Raw genomic sequence first — 14407 nt, 5'->3', positions numbered from 1 at the left:
TAGTGGGTTTTATGTGACTCAGTGGCATCTGCTAATTTCTTATCATTGTTGTCCAACTGCTTGTAAAAGGAAAGCACATTCAGCAAGTAGGCAAAATGACCAAGAGCTAAAAGAGGAGCACCCACTTTCCTTTCAAAGTTCCCTGTCTTGGGATGTTATGGGGTAAGCTGGCATTATCAATGCACCTGGGTCATGGCAGCCCCTGGTATCAATCCAGGCTGGGGATGACCAGATTGAGAGCAGTCCTGCCAAGAAGGACTTAGGGGTGCAGGTGGATGAGAGGCTGGACATGAGCCAGCCATGTGTGCTGGCAGCACAGAAAGCCAACTGTATCCTGGGCTGCATCAAAGCAGTGTGGGCAGCAGGTCGAGGGAGGTGATTCTGCCTCTCTGCTCTGCTCTGGTGAGACCCCACCTGCAGTGCTGCATCCAGCCCTGCGGTTCTCAGCACAGAAAGGACATTGACCAGTTGGAGCAAGTCCAGAGGGGGCCACCAAGTTGATTAGGGGGATGAATCACCACTCCTGTGAGGAAAGGCTGAGATATCCACTTTTGTTCAGCCTGGAGAAGAGAAGGTTTTGGGGCGGCCTAATTGCACCCTTTCAGGACCTGAAGGGAGCCTACAAGAAACAAGCCTACTATTTACAAGGGCATGTAGTGACAGGGCAAGGGGGAATGGTTTTAAACTGAACAAAGTAGGTTTAGATTAGGTATTAGGAAAAATATCTTTACTGTGAGAGTGGTGAGGAACTAGAACAGGTTGCCTAGAGAAGCTGTGACTGCCCCATCCCTAGAAGTGTTTAAGGTCAGGCTGGATGGGGCTCTGAGCAACCTGGTCTCATGGAAGGTGTCCCTGCCCACAATATCAGGTTTGGAACTAGATGATCTCTAATGTCCCTTCCAACCCAGACCATTCTGTGATTCTATGATCAATAGCTCTGAGATATTTTCTGGAGAAAATTGACTCCATGGTCTTGGAGGCCTGAGACAAAGAGACAAAATAACAGTATTATGTCCAGTTATGTTTGTGGACACAGATGCTTAGATACAAACTGGGAGAAACATGCATTGCCACAGTCAATGTAAGATAATACTGTAAAGTAACAATTAATTTCTTGATGTTCAAACTGGATATATACACAAACATTGCAAGTGCCTGTTGTCTGCTTGATGGGAGTGATCCTGGAGAGTGAAAGAGAAAAAGAGCAGAGTCCTTTGTGTGTGTCTGTCTGTAAGTTTATAAACATGCATATGCAGTACAAAATAGTGGGAAAAATGTTTGCTACATATATATATGTTATATAGAGTATGTTTGAAACAGATGTAGTGGAATAATGATGTCAGCATGACAAATTGCAGGGTCGCTTGATAAACTGAGCCCTCCCCTGTTAAGGGGCACCCACTTTTGACCTCTTAACCTACAAAATATTTTTGTGCCAGGACACTTCCTGGGGCACTCAGAGTCTCTGTCTGACAACATCTGTCTTGGAAAAGTAACCAAAACATATGTATTGCCCACTCTCACACGAGGTATTTATTTAAAATAAATGTATTGCTCCAGATTGGAGTCTGCTGCAATAGTTGGCACTGGGTTTATTATAGGTTTTGGATCCAACAAGCCATTGTTTTCAGTGCTAGGAATGTGTTGCATCCTGATCTGGTTCTCATCCGCGTAGTTTGCGTCTCTCCATGATTGTCGTTGCAATCTCAATCATTGTTCTAATGACAGTGCAATGGTGCTTCTAATTACTAAGTACTGTTTGGAGAGGAGGAGGGTTCATGTCAGCTGTGTGTGTTTCTCTGAAGTCTGTTCATATGGGTTTGTGGTGAAGGACTTCATGAAAGAGGGATGGAGAAGAAGAGCTTATAAAAAGTATTTTGAGTTCTCTATGGAACACCCAAAATATGGCTTCTGTAAAATAAGTGACATATACAGAAGGCAGAGTGATCTCATTTGCTTTCAGTTTTACTGGCACTTAAGTCAGTTTGTACAAATTCCTTGTGGATGTCTACTCTTCAGAGTAACTTCATGATTTCTTCCAGCAAGTCTTTTTAGGCTGTTCTAACATTCTACAGTGTGTAAAGTACCCATTTTGAGGTTATTTTGTGACAACAGAAACTCTCACCAGGAAGCTTTTTGACAGTGATGCCTAATGGTGCTAAGGAAAAAAAGCTTCGAAGCAGTTAATTGAGAATGAGATAAGGAAAGGGTTTAATTTGTGCCCAGGCATAGATGTTACAAGGCCTGCGCAGGCTGTGCCTGAGATGTTGCATTTCATAATACTGCCCAACCTATCCAAGTTTTGTCCATCCCGTAGCTTTTGCCCTGATCCACCCCCTGGTCCATCCCCTGGGAATTGGGTCTGGGGGCTTTTGGGACCACTTCATCATCTTCAGAGTACAGAGGGTACACGGTCACCCAGTTCTTGACTGTGTTCTATTGTTCAGGCCAAGATATGAGTGTTCTCTAAACAGCATAGGCCTTGCCTTGACAAAAGACTAAACATTTTCTACTGAATTCAGGGGTAGAATTGATATGGGGAGCATGGAATGGGGTAAGAGGGTTGAGGAATGTGTAAACTACTTGTGTTAAAGGGTGAGGAATAAGGGCTGCTGCTTCTAAAATCTACTTCTACTTCTTATAAAACTTATAAAGCTTACAAAATTAGAAAAATAAGAAACTAAAAGGATCTTAAGGCATCAGTCCCCCCTTTAGAAATCTCTAAAGGGGGGACTCAAAGGGTCTTAAGGCATCAACAGTCTGGCTATTGAAAACTATGGGGTTCGGGTGATGATCGCAGTAAAGCTTCTAATTTGCCCCTGAGTTGCACAGAACCACAAAATTCACTGCAAGGAAAACAAAACATTGAGTTGTTTTATCTTTTCATCCCTCATAGCCTTATACTCTCCCACACTACTTCCTATTGTCAGAGTTATGCAGCTGTAGTGCTGTAATAGTTAACAGTTCTAATGGTAAGGAGAGAGGGAGGGAGGGAGGGATGGATGGATGGACAGAAGAAGGTGTGTTTTTCTTCCCAAAAATTTTTGGTGGTCAATACTAATTGCGTCTTAATTAGATTTGATGAGTTTTAGAAGTTGAATTTTCACCTCTGAAGGGACTATCTGGAAACTGTCTGCACTGTTAGACTTCCAAAAATAAGCACCTATCATGTATTTTTTTCTCTCTCCCTTTTTTTTTTTTACTGTTGATATCTGACTATTCCTTCCTTATATTTCTTCCAGTTTTAGGTTGTGTGTTAAACATCCTCTAAATCTTGTATGACTTGGCCCTGAACTCCTATGGATTAAAGTATAACACATTTACCTTCAGCTGTTCAATCTTGATATCACAGGCAGTTCTTACCTGCAATATGCTTTAATGTAAGAGGTGTCAGATTGGAATGGATAACCAATGATCCACCCACCTTTCCACATTTTTCGCTGGCAAGAAGTGAACTCCTCTCATTTCTTCTCCCATAGCCTGGTGTCAGCTCTTTACAAACCTGTCACAAAGGCGAAGGTTTGATTTTTGTAATTCACAGAAATACCTTTTTTAAAAATGAATTTGCCCAATGTGCCCTGCACAGAAGCAGCAGTTAGGAAATGTAAGTAAAATTCATGATACTTGTAAGTAAAATCCAAAGCCAGTCATACTACTTCTGAAAAATAAATATTATGTGACATTTTATAATGCCCTCTATAATTTTGGCATTTGTCTCACACAGGATCTGGTAGGTGAAATTACCTGGGGCAAGTAGGTGGACCCAAAAAGCCTTTCTGACAACCTGATCACCTCTTCTCCACTACTAAACTAGCTGGAGAGTCACGTTATTGCTGTGCATATATAGCATAGCTGAGATCCTTCCTGCTGTTCCCCAATCCCTGCAAAGGCTTCGTGGGTTAAACATTGGAACAACACTTCTTTGAAATCTCTTCTTGTATAGCATGTTGACTCTACCTAAGTGAGGCTGCTTGTAGCATCAGGGAGGTAATTAAGGACTGATTTTCAAGATGAGATATATCATGGCAGTTGTGAAGAGTTATCTTTCATCCTGACAGAAATACATAAACAGTGACTGTCATTTTCCTTCAGCATCCATTATGTGCTTGGTTAACTTTGTTTTCACAGACATGGGGAAAATAATTCAGCTGCCTACTCATTTATGCATCCCCTAATTGCACACGCAGCTGAAGAAGCTGTCACCCAAATTGCCAAAGCTGGGTTCCCCGAGCATTTCAAAAAGCCTTTCTAATGAGCAGTTCTGATGCTGATCACATAACTAGCATGAAGACAGAAGTGTGACCATGACACTTGTGCAAACACATTTGGCTCAGCTGCTTTTTAATTAGCGCCTGGAAGCTCAGCTTGCCAAATTCTGGGGGCTGCCTGTGAAGAGGCAGTTTTATTAAGGTCAGCATCCAGTCGTGTGTGCTGCTGAGCACTCCCTGCTTCTTGATTCCCTTCTGAAAGCTTGCAAGTCTGCAAGTTTTCTCTGTCTACATCTAGCTGAACAAAAGTGCCTTGTCAGGCAGCTGAGGAAAGTGAAGGCAGTGTGAGCAAAGCAAGAAGTTTCTCATCTCTGCTGTCCTTCCATGAAAATGGTACCTTTTAACTTGCTGGGAGTCACAGCCAATTCTTCCCTGATGTTATGTTAGCTAAAGCGCTTTTGACATTTCAGCAAATAAAAATGATTTAGTGTTATTTCCTCCTCCATTATCAAAACTAAGAATATCAACCATACACTGTATATAACTTGCTTTCTAATGTACACAAAACACAGAAACCAACTGAAATTACATATAAAATTAAACCTAAGGGTAAACTCTTTTCTATATGCGCATGTGCTATTTATAACTCCTAAATTTATTTTCTGGTAGAAAGTTTAAGGAAAGCATATGCAACATCCCCAAATTGCTTACACTACAACGCTGGTTTTAGGAAAGAGTTTGGGGAAGAAAAAAGGTCTGCTCTTCAATTTTTATTCTTTAAGGATGTCATAGCCAGTTGAAGAATAAGGAGTGCATTGAAAATACATTGAATCAGATGTTTTCTGAAGCCTTACTTTTTACAGTTCTTTTGACATGTCTTCTTGAGAGACTTTGAAGGACTTCAGACTTGTCACAGTGATTTGTGGATGCCAAAAAAAAGTAAGAAAACCTTAGGAATAAAATCTTGGAACAAATGTTTTTATTTCTCCACTGTGGTATGGTCAATGCGGAATAATTGATGTTTGTGAGATTCCTGAAGAACAAGGTATACATTATGGGAATACTCACAGAGAAGGTTTCTTTTACTCCGTTTCACAGAGAATTCAATGAATAACTCACTAAGTTGAAATGATAGAGTAAACTAGACTGCTGGGAAACATAGTATAGCCAGGCTGTTGATACAAGTAGTTAGTGAAGAAAATTATGTAAAATAATTTTTTTCTCTAAACTGAAGGAAATTGTACAAGAATTTGAGTCTGGAAACATCTGAATATGTCTTCATGTATTGTTTTACTTGCAGGCCTAGGGGCATAAATACCAAGCATAATGGGAAAAGCTCTGAAGTTTCTGTAACTAAAAGCGTTCAAAAAGTGCACTGGAAATCAAACTAAATGCAATAGCTTCAGAGAAACAAGAGTTGGCAGCATCTAAGAGACCAAATATCTCTTGGAAGATATTTTGCAAGAGTCTGGAATAGTTGGTCAGATAAAGAAGTTCACGGGAATAGAAATGCACCCCCAAAGAGAACTTGCATAAGTATGAAAAATTCGAGCCCTGGCCTGTTAGGTAGAAACTGTTGAGGGCTAAATTGCTAGAGATGATGGATGACGTTTAGTTTGCAAAACTAAAAATCAGTAAGCAAGTGGGAATGGGGTGGAAAAAAAGGAAGAAGTGTTAAGTCAGTGTGCACAAACCACTAGGACCAGAACTCACTGCATGGTATGTTCCAGCTTCTAATTTTCAGTTTGTTGGCCATTTCTTTATGCAGTGTTTCTATTATTGTGATTTGTAAGTGAAAACCAGCCATACCCAAGGTGTTCTAAGCAAAGGTTTCATAATCTTGGCACTTGGTATGTTACTTTCATAGAAGAAGGGACTAATAGAAGAGACTCTTTTAGAAAGTGAGGTGTATTTTGATTTCTACTTTCTAACCTGTCTTCCTTCCCTGTTTGGCAAAGGAAGAGTCCTTTCTTGATCAAGTAATGTTTCACAAAAAGAGTTATAAAAGAGCTGAGAGAGTTACTTTCATGAGTCTTTATCCAGCTCTCCATCTCCTCACAGCATTGCTGGCATGGGATGCATAAAGCTCTGGCACCTCATGGAGAACGGTGGTGCAGGAAGTGGCAAACGAAGGGGAAATGGAGCTTTGAAAGCTCTGCAAATTTGGCATAATTTTGAAAGCCTTGGTGTTGAGCAGCTACATCATCTGTAGGATCTTGCCTTCTTAAGTTTACTGGGAATTCATGACAGAAAAAGAAACAAACTACTATAGGAGACACTTTGTCAGAAAGAGTCCATCCTTTTATGACAAACTTTTTTGTATGAGCATAGTCTATTAAACTGCACATAATCTGACCACTGTGATCTTAAATTAAAACATTTTTCCTTTTCTCCCCCTATAAATATATTTTTAGCCTTTTTTTGCCTCCCTTTAAGGAATGAATGAGTTCATGAACTTTATTGATAAACAACACTGCCCCTATCTGGACTTTTGTTTTCCTTTCAAGAGTTTTGCTGAGACATCTGTAGTTGAGTCTTCATGATTTTTGGACATATACTATTCAAACTATTCCTTTTTCCTAGCTCCTAATATGGCAAAGCCATTCCTACTCAGTCATGCTCATAAACATTTGCATAAAATGAATTGTGTACTTAAATTGGGGCCTCTGACATATCCTGTTTGATATAGTAGACCTCATAAAAACAAAGACTAGACAAATGCAATTTGTGCCTATCTGGGAGTGAAGTGCTTCTCTTCTTCACTCACATAAGCATCACAGTCTGGCAGAGAGCAGAACATTTGAGTGCTGCCTGCTTTTGAACCAGTCATGACAGAGGAGGAATTCTTTTATAATGCAATTAAGTTGTAAGTGTGAGAAAACTATATTGGTAAAATGTAAATAGTTTCTGAACAGTCTAAAGCATTTTTGACTCTGGTTCTAGCTCTGAAAGGTTATATGCAGATTCTGAAAGTTCTCTGCCTGTAGTGCAAACTCCACCAAAGTTAAAAGTGTGAAGAGTCACTGAGAAGGTTTAATTTTTTTTTATTAACAAGCAAGCAGGAAATGTCTGGAAAATGGAAAGGACCTACAACATTGCCTTTTTTTTTTTCCTAGCACATGGGTGCAGAAGCACTTAGACCAGGTCAATGTACTTTCCATTAGACTCTCATTTAAAGTGTAAACACGTCTTAGGGTAAAAACTACAATTCATGTCTCTGGTCTCTCTAGTGAGTGTGCTGTGAGGCCATATTAGGTCTTATTCTCTTTTCTGACTCTGAAAAGCTGTCTTTTTTATGATGAAAAACTGCTCAATAGAAAGGTGAAGAAACCCCAGCAGCCAATTTCTTTGTGTCAGCAATAGCATCTGGAGGTCTGATATAAGCTTGGACAGCATCAGCCAGAGGATCTTCAACATACTGCAGCCTTTGCATTGAAAGGTACCCACATTCATCCAAATCTATCTTCTCATTCATTGCTGAAGTGGCTGCAGGTCAAATAGGCTGGGAATCTTGGATAGAAATTGATTTATTACACTGAGTACCTCCCTGCAGTCCAATCCACTCCAGATACCAGTATTAGGGGAAGCTGCTCAGATGTGTCCTTGCTCCTTTTTGGCCAGCTGTCACAGCTGGTTCCTGTGCATGTCCTGTGAAGGACACTCTCCACCTTCTCTCTGGTGACTTGCCAGTGCCAAACTTCAGGTTAACCCTTTTCAGGGAATATGGACCTAAACATACAGAAAAGGCAAACTCTGCATGGCTTAGCTAAGGGTGAATTCTGTAAAGTCTGTGTTGGTGGAAAGAATTGAGCCTGGGTTTCTGGCAATCAGCTTATATTGCTGGACCATCCTACATTTATACACACAGATGTAAAGGATGATCTTAAGAAAATTTATGGTTTATAGCAAAGAAAAAAATATGTCAAATTGTATTTCTTGTATGATGTGCAACAGTGAACACAAAGCAAATACTGAATTCTCTTCATTAAAGATTAACTATGTAAATATGATCTATCACAAAGATTCAGTGAAGACAGTAGTACTTTAAGGGAGAACTGAACCATTTAGGTCAGGGGATTTTTCTACCACTATTTTTTAAAGGAGAAAAACAATAGCAAGGTGACCAGCCAGAAAGCCTCGGGGAATCATTCACGTTCAAGGTGTTAGTACTAAAAGGCACAATAGGAAGCAGATGTGCAGAAAAACAAAATAAAACTGCAGGCAGGGAGGAGTACCTCAGGCTATGACTGTTCCTACTGTTTCTGGTTAATGAGAACTCCACAAGGAATTACTGATTAAATTACAGCTCACAGGCAACATGTTAGCTTATCTTTTCTAAATTATGCATTAGAAGTGTATGTAGCAAATGTAGGTTTTTGTGTGATTCAACAGCTAACAAGGAGGAGGAGACCTTTGATATTAAAAATATTCAGTCTGCAGATGGCATGTCCAGAGAAGAGCAAAATGCTGTGTGGCAACATATTTCATGACACGAGGTGGTAGTTCAATATAACTCAGGGTCTTTCCTTGTGCTTGTAAGGTCAACTGCTAGGGCTGAATTAGGGTTACCCTAACTAATTTCTCTGTGTGCATCTAAACATTACAGCAAATATGGCAGGTTCTAGATCAAGATACACTGAAATTGTCATCAGACCTGAAACAAATACTTTGGGTGAGATTTCAGGTCATTCCCAAGCTTATATGAAACAGCAATTGTTGCAGAAATAAGACTAAATCCTTGACTTTTAGACTGAAGAATGAAGTTTAAACCCAGGTTTGTAAGCTATTTTAGAGGCCATTTCTATATTCAGATAACAAAAAAATTTAGATTGCAAGGATATTATAGGAAATGTAACACAGAGATTTTCCATACTTTCTACTCCTCTCACTGGTGTGATCCAAAAAAAGGAGAACATAGAAGAGTCAAAGAAAATAAGTCTGGTGATATTAAATGGTCTCCTGAATGCAAAAGATGCCGTTAGGAACATTAAAGTAAATTTATGTACAGCTCCTGTGTGTCAGGGCTCAAATTTTTCCAGAAACTTTATTGTTCGACCGGATGTGTCAGAAACTAAACTGAGTGCAATTCAATGCCAAGAAACTGATGGTAAAGAGCATCTAGCATTATATATCACTGAGAAATCATTCCAGAGGGGATAAAGATATGCAATGATTGGAAACAAAAAAGTAAGTTTCCCTATAAAATGGGCTTAAGAAGCACTTTTCTGTTATTTCTTACAAAAATTCATCTTAGTAAAAGATTATGGGCTCTCAGTATGAATGAATATAAAGAAGAAAAGGGGCATATTACATAGCTTTTTATACCAAACAACATGTCGCAGCAGTAGCATAGTTTTGGGCACAGACCTGGGCAGGCACTCCTGGCAGGTAAGAGTATTTATCTGCAGGTTTTTGTCAATTAGGGAAGTCCCATACTGATGCATGTATCAGATTTTTTTATTTTTTTTTCTCATGTGAGGACAGATTTTAGAGCATGTTTAAGAGATTTCCATGTCAGGATTATTCTGACATTTGTTCCACATGAGATGGAAAAGGGCCAAGGTGGAAAAACTGGAGGGAAAAAACATCCTTCCAGGAGGGAAGCATTTGAGGTATTACAGAGGCTTCCCTCCCAGTGTTTTGCTTTGTTCCCTTAACATAAGAAGGACAGGGGGCACTCATCCTGTTTGTCACTCTAATTAAATATTTGTTGCCTGAGTAATGTGCCACTCAAATAGTCCTTTGGGTGTTTTTTCATATGTGCACTGGGCTGGGGGGGCAGCTGGCTGCTCTCCTCCCCTCCTACACGTTCCACAACCTCTAAGCATGTAAGTGGTTTATATAATTCTGTATGTGCAATATAAAATCAGCTTTGGCACCAGCAAATAGATTTTAGTTTGTCTGCAGCATCATACAGATATATGTACATGTGTGTGTAAATTTAGAAATATAAATTTATATTGGCAGTTTATGAAGCTGTCTAAGGTGATTGCAAAGTCCTCATTAGTTCTCACTGATCATAGAATCACAGAATGGTTTGGGTTGGAAGGGACCATTAAAGGTCATCTAGTCCAACCTCACTGAAATGAGCAGGGACATCTTTGACTAGACCAGATTGCTCAGGACCTCTTGATTCTTACATAGGTCCTTTCATGCTGAACAAGCTGCAAATATTTTCTCAGGATCCCTGAATACATGTCTAGCATGGAGAAAGGTAGTGGAGAGCTGTAACTGAACAATCTAATTCAGAGACCACAATGTCACACTGGAGATAATTATCATTACTAATATATTACTAATGTATTACAGCAGGACAAGGTGATTACAGTAGGAAAAAAAGCTTTTCTGTTTTTTTTTCTGGTGATGGTTTGAATTATGTTTATTTAGAAGAGAAAGGATCCTAAGTGACTTTTCCATTGCCAAAAGTTAGACATTATAGTCCACAAATAAACATCTAGACAGCCAAATTTTTGTAAAGTTTTCAAAACTCAGACGATAAAGTGCTTCCTCTCCATAGGTGACTTACGAGGAACTGAATTGGGATTGTGATGTTGCTTGTAACTTAAAGATCCCTCCTGAAAACCAAAGTGAACTCCAAAGGACATAGCTCCCAAGCCAGCTGATGCTCCCTGTGGATGTTGCACTATACAGTTAAGTTGGTTGTACTGAGTGGGGTGATATTTATTTCTCCCTTTGCTTCAACTGACTAAATGAATGAGGGTTTAAATTGTATATTTGCTCTAGAATTTCATCTAATTCCACTCTCATTGCAGCACAACATAAAATAAAATAAAATAGTAAACTCAATATTTCCAAGTCCATAGCTTGTTGACATTGAACCTCACACAGTCCTTACATTGTCTGCTTGGGACGACATGGCGCTATTAGATCAACAATACCAGCTGTTTTTTTAATTCTCTTGGGAGCCAAAATTTAAATAAAGCTAAATATTAGGTCTGTGCTTAGATCTGTTCTATAAATATTGTCATTAATTTAGAAGACGTTTGTTTTGAGGTTTTTTTACGTTTAATTTTTATCGTTGATCTTTACAATCTTGCATTTGTCATTGTTTTTAAGGTACTCATAATAAGTGTTTTGTTTAGCATACTTTTGTAGTACAATTTTTCTGCCATGATTAGATGTTTCTAGTATGCTTTGGGGTTTGTTTGCTTTGTCTCTGTAGTAATTTTAATTACAGGCCCACATACTATATGTCACTGTGTATGTCAGAAAGAATAGGGGGCTGAGACTCTGAAGGATTTGGAATCACTTTCGTTTTTGTGGGTGTCTTGGTGATGGTTTTTGACCCCCAAAACAGTGACTTATATCTGTGATCTGAAGTGTTACAAGCTCTCAAATGGGCAGCAAGAATCATGAAATTGTTTGGGTTGCAAAGGACCTTAAAGATCATTTAGTTTCAACCTCCCCTGCCGTGGGCAGAGACATCTGCCATTAGACCAAGCTGGAAGAGTCCAACCTGTCCTTAAACATTTCCAGGGATGGGGCATCCACAGCTTCTCTGGGCAAACTGCCAATGTTTCACCACCCTCACAGTAAGGAATTTCTTCCTAATATCTATCTAAACGTACTCTGTTTCATTTTAGAGCCATTACCCCTGTCCTGTCACTACATGCCCTTGCAAAAAGTCCATCTACAACTATCCTGTAGCCCCTTCAGGTACTGGAAGGTGCTCTAAAGTCTCCCTGGAACCTTCTCTTCTTCAGGCTGAATAACCTCAACTCTCTCAGTCATGGTATGTTTTCTCTCAGTAGTAAGGCATAGTAGTTCAGTATGACAACATGTGAGGGAAGCCAAAAAAGGTATGATGCATAAGTATAATGGTTATTTGCTAAAGGTAAATGCGTTTTACGTATGAAGATGCCAAGGATTAAATAGCATTTACTACCGGCAGACAAGACATTCTCATAGCGCAGCTGCTAACGTATCCCCTGTTATTTGTCCTTTAACACACAGCTCACATATCATACATGGATTGGCCCCGCACACTCACTGTATTTCTATCACAGAATGATATCAGGCCTCCCAGGTCCCACAGAAACCATGGCAGAGCCTTCCTGTCATTGTGCACCAGGAAGGGCCAGCCAAGCGCCTGCAATTTCCCTCCTTCAGTTCTGGGATGCAGTATTTTTAAACAGCTGCAGTAACAGGAATAGAAAGTTGCTCCTCTGTAGCACAGGAACAACTGCAGAGTGATGGGGACAGTGGATCCCCAGTGGAGCATCCCCAAGCCTGGGGTCACAGAGGGCTGGTGCCAACACTTGTTTCACTCGTGTTACAATCCAACTTTCTTATTTCACTAAAAGTGGAAAATTAAGCCCACCTTTATGACAGAGAGCTCTTCCAGTGTGAACACCTGAGGCCAAATGGATTATTACCCTTCTGTGTGAATCAATGTGAAAATCAGAAGCAAAATTAATTATTTGGCCCTTGCATCCCTTCATGTGTCCTTTGGTCCAGGACATGTGAAGGGATGAAGCTTTGGCTTCACATGCCACAGTGAGTTACTATTCCCCAAAGCTCAAATACTGTCTGTCTTTGTTGTTTCCTGGAAGATTAAGTTATCATTTTGGGCTAGAAGGTTGTAATTTGCAGGACTTCACCAGAGATAACTGGGTTTTTTTTGTTTTTGTATCAAATGGGAACATGAGTAAGATTTAACCACAGAAAAAGTATTAGGGAAGGATGAAAGGCAGTAGCTTGAGAAGAGCTGGTGATATTCTAAGCTCAATATTCCTGTCATTTATACCACTGTAAATCCCCAGGAATTGTACTCGTATTTTCTATCAAATGCAGAGAGACACACCAAAAAAAAATATGAAACTGTGAGGAAAAATGCTGTCAGGGACAGCGCACCAAAAATAGATATAAAGAGTTTTATATAGAAGAAAAAAGTTTAGATATAAAGTCTGTGTATTGGATGATTTGAAATATCAAGTGCCTCAGTTTATACCCATTTATCAAAAGAAGTACACTCAGTATAACCCAAATATCTGTGAGACTCATTTGGAATTAGTGATATGTTTCACTACATAAAGTAAATATGGAAAGAACTTGATTTCAGACTTTGCAGCAAATTAGAAAAATCAAGGATTTTCTGCTGGTAATTTAACTGGCTGCTAAATAATTCTTGAATATGTGCAGCGTTTCACAATCCAATTAGCAAAATGAGCTTATCAAATTTATTTGTGCTTCTTTTATTAAAAATAGAATTGAGAATAAATGGGGGGTTTATTGCATTTTGTTATATAAAATCATGAATAAAATAACTGGAGGATATTTTGAACACATCCTATTACAGAAAAATGTAATTGTCAACTGATGCTCAGTGTCAGGCAACATTTCTTCATGTACATATGATTTGGTGCCACTTTTCATGAGTGTTTGAAGTATAAAAAGAAATTAAATAGTGACTAAACACTTTTGACCAGACTGCTCTGCAGAGATATGTGTTAGAGGGAAACTTTACCATCCCTCTCCATGCAGAGGGTGGTGAAAGCCTTTCTGCCCAGGCAGGTCTCTGGGCAGGAGCTGCACGTTCCTGTCTCGCCACCTACAGCAGTGTGGGCATTATAGAACATAAATATCTAATATTTGTTACTCGGTCAGGCTATTTGGGGTAAAAGTATTTCACGTCCTGAATCTTTTGTTTCTCAAGCTCTTTCAGTCACAGCCTATTGTTTGTCGCATTTGTAGAAAGAGGTTCCAAAGGGCTTTGGCAAAGATTCCTAGAAACACTGTTTTCAGGTTTTAACAATCTCCTCTAGGAACACCATTGTCTCCCTGATCTGCCTAGAGCGGGTTTTTGAGGCTCCAGCCTTATAGTCTTGTTTATGTGATGCTTAAGTTTTGGAAAAAGAAGCAGAAAATATCTGTCTAATAAACATCATCCAAGATTTAAAGACAACTCAGATTAGACATTGCAATTAAACCCTTAGCCTGAAAAATCCATGCTAAGCCTCTGAGCAGTATCAGCAACAACAGGAAAAAGCTTTTCCTCTGTATTTCCCGCACATTAACTTGGGAAAGGCTTTTACTGGTGAAGCTGAAGTGGGATTTAACACTGCAGGCTGGAGCAAAAAGGGTACTGTGAAGGTAGGCTGATAAATCAATTTATCCCAGCTGAGGATTTGGCTCCTGATACATTGTTAGTTTAAGAGAGACATATTAAAATAATAAAA

Source organism: Chiroxiphia lanceolata, chromosome 4, assembly GCF_009829145.1.
Source record: "Chiroxiphia lanceolata isolate bChiLan1 chromosome 4, bChiLan1.pri, whole genome shotgun sequence".
Taxonomy (NCBI): Eukaryota; Metazoa; Chordata; class Aves; order Passeriformes; family Pipridae; genus Chiroxiphia; species Chiroxiphia lanceolata.
The sequence above is the reverse complement of the archived record's forward strand: the minus strand, read 5'-3'. Positions refer to the sequence as shown.